This window comes from Struthio camelus, chromosome 19 (assembly GCF_040807025.1).
Source record: "Struthio camelus isolate bStrCam1 chromosome 19, bStrCam1.hap1, whole genome shotgun sequence".
Classification (NCBI taxonomy): domain Eukaryota; kingdom Metazoa; phylum Chordata; class Aves; order Struthioniformes; family Struthionidae; genus Struthio; species Struthio camelus.
In genome coordinates, this window is record NC_090960.1 from 2,075,343 (window position 1) to 2,092,198 (window position 16,856).

At 56.2% G+C, this 16,856-nt stretch overlaps 1 long non-coding RNA gene across 7 annotated transcripts in view; it reads left to right on the forward strand.

Annotated features, from left to right (window-relative positions):
* The window catches only part of LOC104146788 (uncharacterized), a 225,244-nt gene that overhangs the window by 45,621 nt on the left and 162,767 nt on the right, over positions 1-16,856 (forward strand). For all 7 annotated transcript variants that reach the window (XR_011135527.1, XR_011135525.1, XR_011135528.1 and 4 more), the window contains exon 2: positions 13,612-15,718. This is a non-coding gene — a long non-coding RNA (uncharacterized lncRNA). The remainder of the gene's footprint in view (positions 1-13,611; positions 15,719-16,856) is intronic.

Below are 16,856 nucleotides of genomic sequence, written 5' to 3' on the forward strand. Positions count from 1 at the left end.
GGCGGCGCCTTCCCGCGCAGCGCGAGAGAGCCCGGCGAAAGGGAATAGGCCGATGAATAAATCAAGCACCTGAAAAATGAAACCAGGGGTTTTGGGGAGGGTTTTCCCTGTCCCCCCCCCCCCCAACCTTTCTCAATTAAAGCGAACGCAAATAAGACTGCCGCGAAGGGCGGCGAGCGGAGGGGTGCTGCGCCCAGGGGCGGCGCGTGTGCGGACGAGCGCTGTCCATTACAGCTGCGAAGCTTGGAAGCGTTGACAGGGGATCAGCGATTCCCCGGCGTGGGAGGGGAGGCCGGGGGTGGCCCGGCCTCTGCTAGCTGGGGCAATCTCCCATTTTCTGGAAGGTGGCTTTTCTCTGAAAATCTGTCTTTATACTTATCTTATGTTGGACCGCAAAGAAAGGAAGGAGGTGCTTCTCAGGCTGAGGTGGTGCTCTGCCGTATGGGAAGCCCGGGAGCGCAGAAACGCTTCGTTTCTGGTCCCAGTTTAGTTTCTGGTAGGCGTTTTTTGCACGGTCTTGCAAACCCCCCTGCGGGGGATTGCAGCTCTGCGGTTGCACGGCCCAGCAGGGACAAACGTCCCTTGGCTCGGGGCAGGGATTGATCCAGCAGAAAAGCTGAGCTTTGTAAGGGCGGTAAATCAGTGCAGACGCAGCTGGGCTCTTTCGGCTCCAGCGTGGGACTGGGGCAGCCGGGGAGGGCGGGAGATGGAGGAGGACACGTGGGCCAAGTCGGGGTTTTCTGCCTTTTCACCCATGTTAGTGAATCTTTGCGATCGGATTTGGCGCGCCGTTCGAGGGGCAGCGGCACGGCGCCGGCTGAATTCACACCTAGCGTGGAGCAGTCGCTTGCTCCCAGCTCTCGGCTGCCTTGTGCTGGGCGCTGGCGCGCGGGTGCACGCCGTGCACGCAGAAACGTACTTTCAGCAGTGCACGTGCCAGAATGAAACAGCAGAGCACCTTGCAGCGAGCCCGGCAGGGATGCAGAAACAGGGCAAAAAAAAGGTGTCCCTCTGCGGCGAACGGCTGACGGAAGAAGCAAGCCCGTAGCGTAGTGGCCCCGCTTGCGTCCTCCATCCGCAGGTAGAGCAGAAACTGCTTCCTTGCATGGTTTAAAAAAAAAAACGAAAGAGGGATTTCAGACATTTTCCAGGTGCACATCAGGCTGGAAACCGGCGCTCCCAACGGCTTTTGCAGCCGTGAGCTCAGTGCAGGGACGGGCACCCCGCGGCCGCGGCTGCTCTTGGGGGCGGCTGTGGGTAGGACACGGAGTTGTACTGAGGAACAAGGAGCTTTTTACTTGGATACTTTTTTCTTGACCTACATTTTTATATTCCTGCATAAAGTTTAAGTTTCAACCAATTGGCATTTTCCAGTGAGTAACAGTTTCAAAAAATTCCTGACTAATTCTTGGAAATGCTCTGCTGAAAGTACATTTCTCCATGCCCTTTCCTGAGGTCACCGGAGAGGCTGTCTCAGGTTTTGAACGTTGTTTGCTTTCCTTTCTGCTGGGAACGGTCTTGAGGGACCTGACGTGAATCCTCAGGGGTCACCAAACTGTCGCCTTAAACCTTCCCAATCCCAGGACTGAATTTTGGAGCCAGGAAGGGAAAAAAACCCAACTCCTTTAAAGCCTTGCGCGACTTCCATTATATACAAGCGAACAGGAATATTGGAGTAATATCACAGGAAAGCGTCCTGCGTGGAGCTGGCAGTGTAGAAACACCAAACTGTGTCTCGGTTAAAACCCAGCAGATGGACGTTACCGCTTCGGATTATGCAGGAGAAACGCGATACCGTGTAACGGGGTGGTGTCAGGCCCAAGTATGCCCAAACGCAGTTACACATGGTTAAATTTCACTTGCGGAATGATCAGAAATAGGCTTGTGTTAACAGGGGATTTCTGAGCAATAAAAACGCTGAGTTTCTTAAAAAGTCTATTAGAATTATTTTTGAAAAAAACTTGCTTTTCCCCCAGAGCATTGCGCGGTTTCAACCAGTTCAAATTAAAACATACAAAGACCTCCTTCTTCCAATTTTTCCCTCCCGTTTGAAACATAGCGGGGCTGGGCGGCCGGGGGGATTAATTTCTGTATCGCTTTGTTTTCAGTTTTAGTCCTGAGGTGAAGAGTTAATTAGAAAAAAGCAAAAGCGGGGCCGGGAAGGGGCCGTGACCCCCCGGGGCAGGGAGCGCGCCCGCCGGTCCCGCGCGCCTTGCACCCTCTCCCTCTTCCCCCTTTTTGCTCCTTTTTCCCCAGTCCTGACCTCCCTGAAGCGGGAAGGAGCTGGTTAACGCTTGCAAAGCCCGGAAGAGCAAAAGCCATCGGAGAAACGCCGAATGTCACCCTGGCATGGGAATAGCAGATATAAGATGCACAAAGGAATGAAGTGGGGACCTTTCTGCCCCTCTTAAAGGGAAGTTACTTAATCATAGTAATCCGAAAAAATACCCAGGTTTATGCCGCACCGTTCGAAAGGGAAAGGGGCCGGTTTGTCCACGGTTCAGGCTCCTGCCTCGATTTATGCACCTGCAGGATTTTTTGTTGTTGCTCTCTGGTTTTTGTGTTAAGCCTCTAGAGGGGACAAACTTTGCTGCTCTCCCAAGGCCAAGTGGAGGGTGAGGACAGTCGCTGAGGCTTCTCCACCCTGTCTCAGCCGCAAACGCTAATCCTGACCCGGGGGCCCGTCTGCCTGAAGCTGAGAGGTAATTTTCCCTCTTGATCCGGCGTTGCAGTCCATTGTGGGAACTGAGCAGCGTTTTGCTGTGCTAATTTACCGCGGCAGATTGTATATCTGTATCCCCTTTTTATAGGGATGGGTATGGTCTGGGTTTTCCTGTTGCGCTGCGCACGTGCGTGCGTGCGTGCGTGTTAGGCGACTGGGCATATCTGGCTCCTGCCATGGGCTTGCTCGGCGACCGTAGGCGAATCGCTGGGGCTCGTGCTGCGTCGCAGACCCCCCTGGGCAGCGCAGGGAGCCTTGCTCTCGCAGGAGCGGAGGGGGCCCGGAGGTTGCCCGGGGCGCGGATATTGCCGTAATAGGAAGAGCGGGCAGATAAGGCGTCCGTGGGGCTCCCGTGGGAAGGCGTCCAGGTTTGGACGGATGCGAGAGCGCGTCTGCGGCTGCAGAGCTGCCCTAAGATAGCAAGGAGTTAATCCTTTCCGACTGGCGGGGTGTGACGGCTCGGCCCCGGGAGCTGAAGCTAAACGTAGCCCGGGATTTCTGGGGAGGGATAACGGGAGCGCGCTCAGCACGGGGCCGTTCCCGGCCGCTGGAATCGGCACATCTCTGCGTTGGAGCCGCGTTGCCGGCCGGCCGGGTGGCGGGACGAGGCTTGGCCGGTCGGAGCCTGCCCGGGCTCTCGTCACCTCCGAGGGCAGACGCGCTCCTTGCGCCGAGCGTTTCTCGCGCCTGGGAAGCGGCACGGCCTGTGCTGGTGGTGGGATCGGGCCAGGGCAAGTTTCGTTGCTCCTGGATGAGTCTCTGCGAACATCTTTTCGTCTCCGGTGCGAGCTAGTTTTTTCCATGGCACGAGGAGAGGGAAGCTGGTGACGACGGGGCTCGTCCCGGCTGGGTGCGAGTCAGCGTACAGGTGGCTTTTTCTCCCCTCCCTCAAGGATGGTGGTGCCTTTTGGCTAAAAGCCTTGAAGATAAAGATGGTAAAGTTGGGGTTTGAGCTTGACCACCCGGCCGGCTCCAGAAAGCTGATGTTTCCGGCAGGGGAGCCAGGATCTGGCCTGCCGGCGGGGGGCGAAGCACCCTGCCCGTCTCACCTCCACGCGGCGCTGGTGCTCGTGCTTCGGGGCTTGGGGGCTGCCGGTCCCTGGTTTTGCCCCTGCTGTCAGTGCCTTGGCACGTTTTGCCCGCATTTGATATCCTTGTCTTTTCATGCAAAAGGAAGGAGGGGAAGGGGGCCACAGAGAATTAATCAGCTTAGGGTCAGAACAGGAAAAAATACCGCTTAGATTGGTAATCCCCAGGGATAGAAATCAGCTCAAAGCTGCAAAATAAATTTGCAGCCTGATGGTTTTTCCTCCCTACTGTTCTCCAGTAGAGCAGGTTTCGAAGGGCGGTGGGTGGCCGGGAGGGCTCCTGCCTATGGCAAGGCCAGGACTCAGGGGCCGGCACGGCTGGAAAGGAGAGGAAAATTGAGGGTGCTTTTGCACCCGTGTCTGGAGAGGCTGCCTGTATTCTAGAAAACATCTTGTTCCACATGTGAAGACTTTTAACTTCCCCAGGCAACTGGGAGAACAGCTCGTCCTTTGGCACCTGCAGGGTGGGACCCTGCCCTTTGCCAGGCTGAATCTGTAACCTCGCCAGGATCCACGCAGGGAGGTTGTGCCGTGTTTTTCCTGCCCTGTGAGCCAATGCACCGCTGCACCAGGACGGGACCGGAGAGAGGGTGGGGGAGAATAAGGACATCCACCCACCCCTTCAACCCCTGTTACCCTGGGACGCCATCCCTGCTGGCTCTGCTGGGATGCAGGAAGTGCTGCAGAACAGCCCGGAGGGACGTTGGCAGCGCTGCGGGGTCGACGGGAAGTTCGTGTAACACCTGCCCTGAAATAGCCCTGGGTGCTCAGTCCGGTCTGTCGTGCGTGCTCAGCGCAGAGTCCCAGCAAGGCTTTCGGTACAGGTTCCCTGGGCTCTGTCATTCAGACCAACGGCTCTTAATGGACCCTGGGGGCCTCCCGCTCTGGGGATCTGTTAATTATCCAAAACTTGCATTTGATTAGCCTGTTTGCAAATCGCTTTCCAGTAGAATTGACTTGGCTCCAGACATAACGGCATGGTGAAATGTGTAAAGCTGCTTACAGAGAGTCGTTAAGCTTTGCTGCTCTCCCGCGAGGTGGGAAGCAGACGGCATTGCTCAGCTCCGAAACGTCGCCGCTTGCAAGGTGCAAGCGGCTCCCGCTTTCCTGCCCGGCGGGAGGGAGGCGCAGCAGCCACAGCTCAGGAGCAGGGGTCTAATCCTGGGCTAATGCGTCTGGGCTCAGTCTGTGGCGCTGTCGTGTCCGTCCAAGTGTGTCCGGGAGCCTGTCCCGCTCCTGGGTCCTCGTCTAGCTCGGCTGGAGAGAGCAGCTCCCAGGGAAACCCTCGGGGGCTCCCGAGGGGCCAGATGCAGCCCCGCAGAGCGGCGTCCAGGTGTGCCTGCTCCTCCTTTTTGGAGTTAGACCCCCCAAAGTACGCAGGTACCTTGTGCCGGCAGCGAGCATGAGCTGCTTCGTGCCTGCTTGTGTTTCCCCCGGCATCCGTGGCTCTTTGCGGTCCTTTCTGTGCGATGCCAGCAGCCCGGGGCTGGAGAGGTCAAGCCCGGAGATGGGAGAGGAGCTGCTTCCTCGGGCCGCAGAGAGCTCTGCGGGTTGCCGCAGGGACCGCGAGCGCCGGGGCCCTCGCCTTGGGCGCCTCCGGGTTGCGAGGAAGCGGCTCGCGGCGGATCAGCCCGTCCCCGGCTTGCTAAGCCCCTGCCGCCGTCTTGCCTGGCCTGTTTCAAAGCACGCAAATCCGTTCAGGATATGGGGAGATATCTCGGGAGGTGGATTACACCTGCTGGCCTTCAAAAGGGAAGAGTTTGCTACAGGATTAGGCAAGATCCTGGGGTGTTCTTGGTTGAAGGCTGAATTAGTCTGGTCCTAATAAAGAAGGATTTAGCTGATGGGGGAAGAGGCACCTTTCTGACACTGCAACCGATTGGCTAGGAGGCTTTTTGGTGGCCAGACTCTGGCCTGGGGAGGCCACAGCTCCTGTGTGATGTCTGTGGCCATCATCAGTTTGTAGTTACTGATTTTGGGGTTCCCCCCCCCCCCAAATAAGCTGAGACTCCAGCATATTCAGGGCTGGTTCAGGGGGCTGCTCACCTCCCGGCTGTCTGTGGTGGGGACCGGTGGGGTCCCGGCAGGAGGAGCAGGATTGCTAGGAGGTGGTGCTCAGGGAGCACTGGTTTGCTGCTTAGGCCCATCAACCCCACCAATGCTCCGGGGGACCAGCTGACAGCGTTGTCGCTCTAGGGACACTTTTAATAAAGGAGCCAGCGCTGTCGCCAGGTGCCTGAGCCTGCAGGAAACGTGTCTGCAGCCTCTCCTGCGAGCGCGTTTCCCAGGTCCTGACATCATTCTCCGCTTATCACCTTGTTTTAAAAATGAAGCAGAATAGGACTTTCTTCATTCTTTCACCTGCCTGTCAGTTTAAATGTGACACTGACATTGCTTTAAAGAAAGAGTGGCCTTTTCTCGCTGGGAAGGAGGGGTAAAAATTGCTAGAAGGAGCCAGGGATGAAGGCACCAGGTCTCCTCATCCCACAGCCGGAAGAGGTGGGAATACGTGTGCAAGAAGAAAGTCGCAGGAGACGTTTCTTTTGGGCGGTCTTGATTTTAGTCTCGCTTATTCTGGGGCGAGTGCCCGCGTTCGGGTTTGCTGCGATGCTGGCAGGAGACGCGGGCGCTTGCTGCGAATTCTGGCTGCTAAATATTACTGGCCGGTGGCAGCTCTTTTGGGCGCCGGCTGCTAGAGCGGGTCCTCGGCGGCGAGCCTGTGCTTCCCCCGGTGAATGAGCCGGGGCGCGAGGCGGGCTGGAGGGTGCGAGCCCCGGCGGTCCGGCACCCCCCGGGCGCGCTTCCGCCCCGTCAGCCCGCGGGGCCGGGCCGGGCGAGGGTGCGAAAGCGCGTGGGGTTAAAGGGACCGTCTGGCCGGGACTCGCGCAGCGTGGCAGCTGGGTGACTCACCTCTGGCTGCGCCGGAGCCGCCAGGGCGAAGCTGACAGCACCTGTCTGGGACGCAGTTACTTATTAACGCCTTTGCAGCGCGGGCGGCATGGGAACGAAACATTTGCTTGGCTTCCTCTGGCTTAAGGAGTTTTAACGACATCTATTCGGAAGCGGCCCGGGGTTTTGGCAAGGCTTTTGTAGCCAATGCTTAGGTTAGTAAACGAAGATAATCTTTTTGGACTGAAACTCCCTGAAAGGGATGGACTCTTGCAGCGGAGAGTCTGGCGGGTGAACGATGCTCGTTCGCGCCGCAGCGCTGCGTGAGGATCGCGGGGAGCTCGGGGGCCCCTTTGTAGCGCAGGATGAAAGCCCCGTTGAGCGAGACCCGGCTCCGAAGAGCCGTCGGAGGAGGCGGGCCGGGGAAGCGGGGGTTCGGAGAGGTGACGCTGTTTGCTGGAGAGCACGCGGCAGGGCAGAGCGGGGATGCGCTCAGCTCCGCTCCCACCCCGGTGCTTCTTCCTCTGGATCGCTTTGATTTCATATGGGCACGATCCTTTCCCAGCTTTTATTTCACACTGCGTTCAGCTCCGGGTGCTGACATCTTGTGTGTTCATTCACGGAGCGGACGCAGCGCGGGAAGGGATCACGCGGGCTTTGCAAAGGGCTGGTCGGGTCCCAGACGTCCTTCCTCCTCGGCCTGAGCATCCCGGCGAGGCCGCACGGCCGCTCGCTTGCTGGGGGCTCGGGGAGCGTGCTGAGAACTGGCCAACCTGGGTCAGCGCTGAGCCCCTCGGCAGGGTGCTGTTGGGTTACTGCTGCACCCACGGGCGTGCAAGGGGGTCACCTTCGCCGCCTTCCTTGGAGGCTCCTCGTGAGCTTCGTGTCCCCGCGGCTCTCCTGGCCTGCCGGCTCGGCTCGGCTCGGCCCGGCCGCCGGAGCGTGCCGTTTCCACAAGATGGAGCTGTGCGATGCCGGCCGCGCTGGGAGGCACGGCGCCGCGCTGGGAGCGGGGCGCTGCGCCCGCCCGGCGGAAGGGCCGCGGGTCCCCGCGGGGCGAACCCGACGTCTCCCCGAGGCCGCGCTGGGGACGGCGATCCGGAGGCGGTGATCGCAGAAGCGGGCGCCGGATGCGGGATGTCCCCGTGCGCGCAGCTCCGGGACGCGAGGGACCTCGCCGTGTCGGTGCCGGAGCAGACACCAGGGCAAGGATTCCCCTGCTGCCCAGGAAGGTCTCCTGGTGCTCTATGAGCAGGGCCACCCCGGCCATCCTCTCCCAGTGGGTGCAGGAGAACATGTCCCCGTCCTGCCGGAGCGTGAGGAGGGACGGGGGAGGCCCCGGAGGCGCCCAGCTCAGCTGGCCCAAGTTGCCGCTGCAGAGCCGTCTCCGGGCAGGCTCTTGGGCTCCCTCAAGCACCAGCCCGTGCGTGGCTTAGTGAGCAACGCTGCCAAGCTGGATATTTTGCTGAAAGTCAATCACCCTACGTGGACGTGAATTGCCCGTTGCGGTGGTTTTTGCCTGCTGCTGCATTTTCTGGTGCTGGCCACGCTGGCTTGGAGGAACGGCGCGTCCCACAACAAGGAGGAGGACAGGAGGACCCAGCCGCGAGGAGCCCCGTGTCCGACGGGGACATGTGCGAACAAGCAGGCACCTGGGGACCGCGTCCCTCCGCCAGCACCGTGCTCGAGGGAGCAGCGGTCTCGCAGCCGCAGGCCAGCAGCACGCAGTGACCTGCTGGGGAGCTCGCTGGCGTCTGGTGGGGACACCGGGCTGGGCGGCAGGCGTCTGTCGGAGGAGATAGGGCTGTCATTTGGGCTAGGCTGGCCCAAGCTCAGGAGGATATAGCGTATTGGCAGGCAAAGGCTATGACTCAATGGGTCTATTTCATCTCTCTCAGATCTTTTGCTTTTTTTTCTTTAATCCACTTGCCTCATTGACTTTATTTTACAATCCATTGCTGGGTTCACTGAAGAGCACTTTGGTCATTAAGCACGTTGGGGCATGTGAATAAACCTGCATCTCCAAACTGTAAATCGCTTCAGAGCCAGTATCAAGTCATTGGCTGGGATGCGAAAGGCACGGCGCAAAACCTGCCCTGCGTCTCTCTCTGTCTCTCCTCCCCACCTCTGTCCTCCTCCATCTCCATGTTTTGGATGTTTTGAAGGGCAAAGGCCAGCCAGGCTGTGCAGGACTGACTGGAAGACAATCCTATCCCATTGCAAATCCTTTGATGAGTCTGGGCCTCCATTCCCCCTCCGCAGAGCTGGACACGTCAGATGTCTCCTGTCTCTTTGCCAAGGTGCGGGGCCGGGTTGAGCTTTGCCTGCGTGTGCACGCAGGGCCCGATGCAGAGAGGTGCTGGCGCAGGTGTGCCTGGGACCAGCGACTGCAAACAGGATCTAGCTCTCGAGCTGCATTTTTCTAAATCCAGCCTTTCAGCTACCAAGAATTTCTACTGTAAAAGTGGAACTGGGGCATGTCTGAGCAGGGCCAGGGGTCTGAGGGAGGGACACCCGGGAGAGGGAGTATCAGGGAGGTATTTCTATCTGACGAGTGCTGAGTGAGCCATAACGCGGGTGCTGCCAGAATCGTTTCCCCGTCTGCTGGGTTCCCTTCCTGTTTGGCTTTGCTGCCCACACACTGTGTGCTCGAGCAGTCTGCAGACACGACGCTCTCGTCCTCAGGAGCCAGAAGTCCCGTTCCTATTCCTCAGCTTTGGTCTGTTCCTCGCTAGCACGTGTTTGAGGAGACAGGGCAGGAGGCAGGGGAGTTGGATCCCCAGCAAGCACATCGCAAAACACATACAATCGTCAGTACTGTTGCAAACTTAATGCCTTCTCCTCTGTTTGCTCTGGACGCCGTATTCCTCCTGGGCTGCTGCTGCATGTGGAGCAGCCTGTGCCCTTGCTCTAGCGTCTGACGTTTCTTCTCGCTCTCCCAGGGAGGTGTGGTGGGCTGGTGGAGAGGAGAAAAACAACAACCCGGGGGCTGGTCTCCAGGAGGAACGTTAGGCACTGGAGACCTTGTGACTCGCTCCGTGTGTGGCCTGACTGGACGCGCTGTTCACCCTCCTGGTGTCGGAGCGATCCAGGTCTTGGGTAAGCAGATGACGCCTCACTGGGGAGCATGTGGTTTGTGGGAGGCAACTGGCCTGGAGAAAAGAATTGCACCTGGGATGTTACCCTTCATGTAAGTTTAGCCCTAGAGGATCTGCAGCTGGTGGAGGAGGAGGGAGTTTGTTGTGAGCTGGGGTTTGGTCAGGGCGCCCAAGCTCTTGTCTTGCACCAGGGAGGAAAGAGTGGTTTTTTTTTATCAGGTGGCATGTCTGAGACCAAAGTAAGTGCTCTGTCGCACAGTGTGTGGTTAAACTAGGGCACCAGGCATGGTGTTGATCCTGCCCATGCTTCCTTCCTCACCTGGAGAAGGGTGGCAATGAATAGCATACTTAATCCACGTGGTCAAGAAATGCCAGCATCCATGGTTCAGGTGGTGGCAAGGGCAGAACGACACCCTGCAGCAGTCGCCTTGCCTGGGCTGGGCATGTAACTCCCGCTCTCGGTATTTCCACCTTTGTGGCTGCAGCAAACACGACTGCATAGAGGTTTCTGCATCGCTTGCTTGGTCCTGCAGCGCTCTGGTTTGCCTCTGTGCCTGCAGAAATGACCCACGCTGGCAGGAACGCGGGGCCAGGGTGGAGCACATCAGGAAGCGGCTTTGATCTCCAGCGCCAACACGTTTTTCAAATGAGCCGCACAATTGACTGCCCTCCTCCTCCACCCCCTGCCCTTGCCGCGAAGAGGGAGATAACACATCAGAGCCTGCGCGCATAACTGCGATAGCGCTCTTTTATGGAGGTTTGATTGCTACCAACCATGCAGCTTGCTCCAGGGAACTTCAAAAGCAGCGCGCTGTGCCTGCAACGCCCTGTGCAAAGAATCCTGAGCCGGGCGTTAGGCACACACACGTGTGCGTCCGTCCCAGTGGGTGCGCCTACACCCAGTGCTCATTCACAAATATTTTTGCCCTGTCACATCTTCGTGCTAGCAGCAGGTCGTTTTTGGTAGCTCTTTGGGGGCTGTTCAGGTGGTATGAGATTAGAGGCATGCATGGTGAGCAGTGGAGTTGGCTCCTCGGGACCCTCACGCTCTGCGTGGCGGGCTGGTGGGTGCTGGGTGCCTCTGCGGTGTTGCACCCAGTGATAAGGTGCACCGAAGTGATGGCTCCCTCCCCACTGCCCGCTCCCTGGCCCCCCTTTGCAGCGCTCCAGGGAAGCCCAGGGCATTTGGAGGACTGCAGGTTCGTGCCTTGCAAACGCCAGTGAAGCTCGGGAGGCAGGGAGATGTCCGGAGAGGGAGGGAAGGTTTCCAGCCACTCTCCTCATGTTTGCCAGCAGCGTGGGAGTTAACAGGCAAAGTTGGGGGAAAGAGGAGGAAAAGGGTTCGGACCTCCTCCGCTCCCCCCTGCTGTCCCCCTTGGCTGCTGCAATTTCATTGAGGCTGTGTATTGGCCTCCGGAGGATCGAGCTGGGTAACACCACAACATAAACAGAACATCTGGAAGCTCTTAAAGGGTTTTATTTTTTAACACATTTACAAGAGCCAGGGACACTTGCGCACAGCATTTTGCAAATTCGGAGGCACTGTGCTGTTTCTTTCCCAAAAAGCTCTAGAGCTGATTGTCAGACCTTTCTCCTGGGAAAGGGGCATGGGGGCTATTTTATACCTCCACACAGCGTATTTCTGAGGAGTCGATATCTTGGTCAGGAGATGCCAATCTTGCTTGCGTATTACTTGCAAAGTCCAAAGCAAACAGATGATAAGTGTTGCAGGATAAACAAGTCCCGGGTGTAAACCTCTACCCTTCTCTCTGTGCCCCCAACTAATGTTGGAGCAAGGCAGGGATTTGCGCAGGGTTTGCTTGAAAACCTGCTGAGTCTTATGGAGTGAACGGTGTGAGAATCTAAGAGCCGAGCAAATGATGAATATCCCCAAACAGGCCAAGATTTTGTCTGAGCCAAATGGGAGCTGGTTATGCCCCAGGTAACAGTGGCTTTTGGAGTCCTTCAGCACATCAGAGACACGTGTCTATGTGGGGAGCCCTCCTGGATGGAGAGGGCTAAATGAGCTCCACTTCCACTCTAGCGACAGCATTTGCTGCCAGGCCATGTTCTACTTGCTGCTATCTCTCCAAATGTCTGTGGAGGCTTTGGGAGAGGAGCCCCTTTCTCCTGGTCCTCCAGGACACCCAGGATAGAAGCAAGTGCATGGGGGCCTGGCAGGGCCGCCTGAAACTCCCTGGCCCTTTCAAAGAAGCTGCTCGTGGAAAAGTTCCTCCATTGGAGTCCTTACCCTCGCTGCATGCACATGGTAGGAATGTGCTGCAAAGTGGGAAAAAAAAGGACCAAAAAAAAAAAAGGCTGAGAATGTTCTCAGTCTGCAGAACAACTTTTTGGGGTGGATGATCTGGCTAGATCATTTGCATGCTGGATCCTTGCAGGAAAACTCCTCCATCCCCCTGGGGTGGCCATCGCTCTCCCTTTTAGCTGCATGTGGAAGGAATGTGACCCGCAAGGCACAGCTGACTTCCTCGCTCTGGATGCGTGTCCAGCAGGATTCGTATACAGCCATGGTCCTTTGCACTACCTCGTTTCTCGCCTCAGCCTTGGTCATCCCTAAATTGGCATCTATCTCCTTCAAACAAGTTATTTGCCAGGCCACCAGCATTTCCTTGCCCGTGTGTCATTCCCTGCACACGGTCACCAGCAGCTGGAGGAAACCCTGGGCTGAGTCACGCTGCTGTTGCTGGTCATTCTCTGGTTGTTTCCCAGAACGGGGTTGTGTTTATTCCTAACACGACGATCCTGGAACTGAGGCCAGCAAACTGCATCCAAGAGCATTGAGCTCATATCAGGGATGGTGTTTAAGCCGTGGTTCCCAAGCTAGAGGCTTGTGAGCCTAATGGCAACTGAAGGTGGGAGTGAGGCTCATGATCAGGAATGGGAATGAGGATATGTTGGGAAGCACTTTCTTTATCCTCAGTTTTCTTACAACGCAGTTAATTCCCAGGTGGTTTTCCCTGTAATTAGAGCAGCGATAGTTCTCCGTGCCTCTGATGTGGAGTATGCCCTCCTGTGCTAGCATGGCGTTCACCCTCTGCACAGCGCTGTTGTGTTTGATCAGTGACTTGTACATCCCTTGGACTTCCTGGGATAACATGAACCACATATTCACAAGCAAAATGAGATGATTTCCCTTCCTGTGGGTTCCCAGATGCTGTCGTTTTGTTTGCACATGGAAATGGCCGTTTGATTCTCTTTCATCAGCCCTGGCTGTGTCTCTTGGTCACCCTCTTGCTATTGTGCACCCCACTCTGATCGGCATGGACCTGCTGGCGAGCCCAGCCCGTTGGAAGCCTGGCCTTTGAGCCGCTGTCACTTCTCAGCCCTCTTGAGACATGGCTGAGAAAATCTGTTTTTCCCATGGATGTCAGCACATCCTCCGCTCCTGTCGCCTGAATTGCAGCGCTTGCCTGTTGGCTGGCTCAGCATGACACTGAACGTCATTGCTGACAGACAGACTGCTCCTTGGCAGCTTGCTTAGACATGGACTTTGCAGCCTCACCCAGTCCACGCTGGCCCTAGGGACTATGGCTGGGGAAGGGCTCCATCCTCCAAAGTGTGGAGCGTGATCTGGAGGCCCTCGACTACGCTGAATTTAGAGTGAGCTCCAAGGCCCCAGCGCTGCAAGTAACTTTGCAGGATCGTGTTCTTAAGGGAGTCAACGGGTCTGCTAGTGTGTCTCCTCTTTTATGCATTGCTTCAAACTTTTAATTTGGTAGCAAAGAGGAATCGTCATTTACTTCGTTACAGCCAACCTGGACCTTGCATTAATGCCGTGTTTTTTCTTTCGCAGGGTCCATGGAGAAGGTTCTGGGTGCGTGGGTCTGGGCCTGTGAGAGGAGAGCCACGATGCTGCAGTACAGACCATGCCGAAACACCTAAGAGCACCCTTGCAAGGATGGGAGCTGCAAGACCCAACGCAGAGAGAGGAAAGCCAGAGGGAAGCAACTTACCCTGCACTCCCCAGAAAGCTAGGCAGCTTTCAGGAGCTGTGGTAAGCTCCTTCAACCAGCTCTTGCCATGGAAAACAGCTTCAGCGCCAGCCACCCACTGTGCATTTGCTGTGATTCACTTTCCCTGCGCTGTGAGGGGGGTTTCCTCCCAGCGCTGACCTCACTCAGCAGACTCCCACGCAGGGCCGAGAGGACTTAATTAGATGCTCTCTGCTGGGCTTTGGAAATGCTCTTCTTGGCTGGGTGACTTTCAAGCCGGATATGGGGGGCTGAATGGCTAAGTGCTTTCAGGTCAAACAGTAGCTTGATTTTCTTCCCTGTAAAGGACCAAGTGTTTCCCCAGTTCCAGGGAAGCAGCTGTGGAGTTTTTTAGGGGTTTTTTTGTTTTATTTTGTTTTTTACCCCTCTGCTCTTCCTCCTGACCTCTTTCTGGATCTTGGGCTTTTCATGAGGATGGTTTGACCCAGCCTGGAGAATATGGCATTCACAACATGCAGATTCCTTGCAGTGGGACCTGGAGAGGCAAAAGCCTTCGGAGCCATGCAGTGTCGGGAGCAGAACAACAGAAGTTAAGCTGTCAGCGACTGGCTGGCGATTGGATTGCCCTGGGGCTTTAAACTGTTTGGGAGAGTCTTGTCTTGGGTCGTGCATTGCGTGGCCTCGCGTCCTTCGAGTCTGCGTAAGCCGAGCGCAGTGCGGATGGCTCCTTGTGCCGTGGGAGGCTGAACGCGCGCTCCCCGAGGTGCACCCGCACTTGAAAAATAGCCGAGGTGGGGTTAGAGGAGTGGGTGAAGGAATGCATTAGGCCTAACCGCAGCGAGGGGAATGTCAAGATGGGGAAAAATGTCACCCTCAGAAACAATTAAACTTCTTAATAAAATCCGTTGCCTTTCTGAGTGCTCAGTGTTCTTTTCCGTTTGCCTTGGCTCAGCCACACTTACATCATGGCCCTATCGGAGGGCTGCGGAGTGGATGAGTTTGATTGTACAGGAAACCAGTGCTTTGGCAAACTGCGCTGCCCTCATGAAGCAAGGCCAAGAGTTTAATGTCTTAGCTTTACAGCAAAATTCTTCCCTGTCCTTTCCCCCTTTCTGCAACCCTTAAACATCACCGCCTGCCTGTGCGACCAGGAGAGCTGCCTCTAGCATGCCTCCTGCTCCAAAAGCGACTGCAGTGCAAACTAATTCCCCTTAGATCATGCGGTTTCAAGTCCCCGAACTGTGTGTTCTCTCCCACCTTGGAGAGCTGATGTGAAGCACTGGAAGTTGTCGTGTGGAAATACAACATAAAAAGGCAATTTATTTAAAGAAGATCTCTCTCTTCGCTTACTTTTATTAGATATAGACCTTCATTGTAAAAAAAAAGGTGTCCTTTCATCTAAAAAGCACAGTAGAATCATAACCAGGTATTGGATATAAAGGTGTCTGGTTCAACCATGGTGACTCTCACTCAGGGTGTTGGTGTCAAACTCAGTAGTGTAACCGCGTATGATATCTGCATAGCTCTGACTTTATTTCTGGGCAGAGCGAGTCCCTCACTGGTGACTGGGACAAACTTGCAAAACCATGGTCAGAAACAGGGAGTCTCGGCTCCTTTTCTTTGAAACCATCATTCAGCTCAGAAGTGCTTCAGAGAGTTTAAGAACTATTTTGAGCCTTTGGGCAAAACTGTGAGACAATAACAAAGCCCGGAATGTATCAAAGTTTGCTTGGTTTTTGGTTTGGCACTGTTGATTTTCTGGTGTTCCTAGCAAAAGCTGAAAGCTGATGTCAAACTTGTTGGCGTCAACTAAGTGACCGAGGAGGCACAGGTTTGCAGCTTGTCGCCTAGACTAGTCCTGATGTGCCGGCCATGGCCTGGGCTGCGCTCATGGACACCTTGGAGCGAGTTGTCTTGTCAGCACGGCAGGATGGAGGCGATCATCTTCTCTTCGCCACGGAGTTCAAGGTAGGTCTGGTGCAGAGGGTGATTCTGCTCACTCTTTTTTCTCAGGGAGGAAAGCAGAACAACTTGGCGGCTGGAAGTGGACCCTGTGGGTGCTGGAGGAGGTTCAGAGCTGCGGGATGTGGCAGTAAACCAGGATGGGCTGGAGTGAGCACTACCGAGCACCCAAACTCCCCTGGCTGGTCCATTGATACTTTCTCCTCCTGGGTCCATGAGAGCAGTGGGGAGCTGGGTTCCTGCCCCGGGCAGCAGCAAGCAGGAGCAGTCCTCGGGCAGATTATAGGGTTCCCGTCAGGCGTCAAACCGGGATTGTCGTGATAGTGGTGAGACGCCCTGTTTCAGCTTGCCGGGGATTCATAACGCACCTCTCCTGCAAAAATGCAGACTAAATGTCTATGGAAAGACACCTGAAACGATAGTCGTAGTGCCTGTGGTTGCTCTGTGCAGTAAGTGTGTAAGCAGTCGTGCCGGGGATGTGATGCTGCCGTGTAGGGTATTTCCTGGGTCTGACCCCATCATGGGCCAAACTCTGCTTTCAGCTACGCGTGCGAATCACCGCGACGTCGGTTTAGGGCAGTTGAGATGTAATGGGAACGAACGGGGCTAACGGGGCAGAGGGCTCAGGAGTGCCTCCGTGCCCTTGCTGCTCCCCACGAGAGCAACGTGGCCTCTGCCCACTCAGGGCTTTGGACTTCGCAGCCTGTGTGGGTTCACTGTTCTCTTATTTTAAGCCTCAGTCTTTGCAACCACCGGCAGGCAGATTGTACCGGTCCTCCCTTCCCTCACCTTGGAGCTTCTCTTTTCCTACGCTGCTGTGCGTGAAACCCAGCTTGTCCTTCACAGCTCCTGTGCTTTGAACATGCCGCCCTGCTTCAAATTTCTGCTGGGAAGGTCGAGGTTTTGGGTAGCTCGGAGCTGTGACCCCCAGCACAGGCCGGAGATGCTGTGGCTGGTGTTAATACCCTCCTTGGCTGAGGACTATAACAGCTACTGGGTATGACTGCATTTCCCTGCCTGCCTGCCTGTGACAGTCACTCTGACTTTTAGAAGAGGGGTGAGGATTGCCAGCCATGCTTTTGGGTGGAAAATGGTTCTGGTAGTTGAATGCGTGTTTTGCTTTGTCTCTAAGGTGGTTACAGGC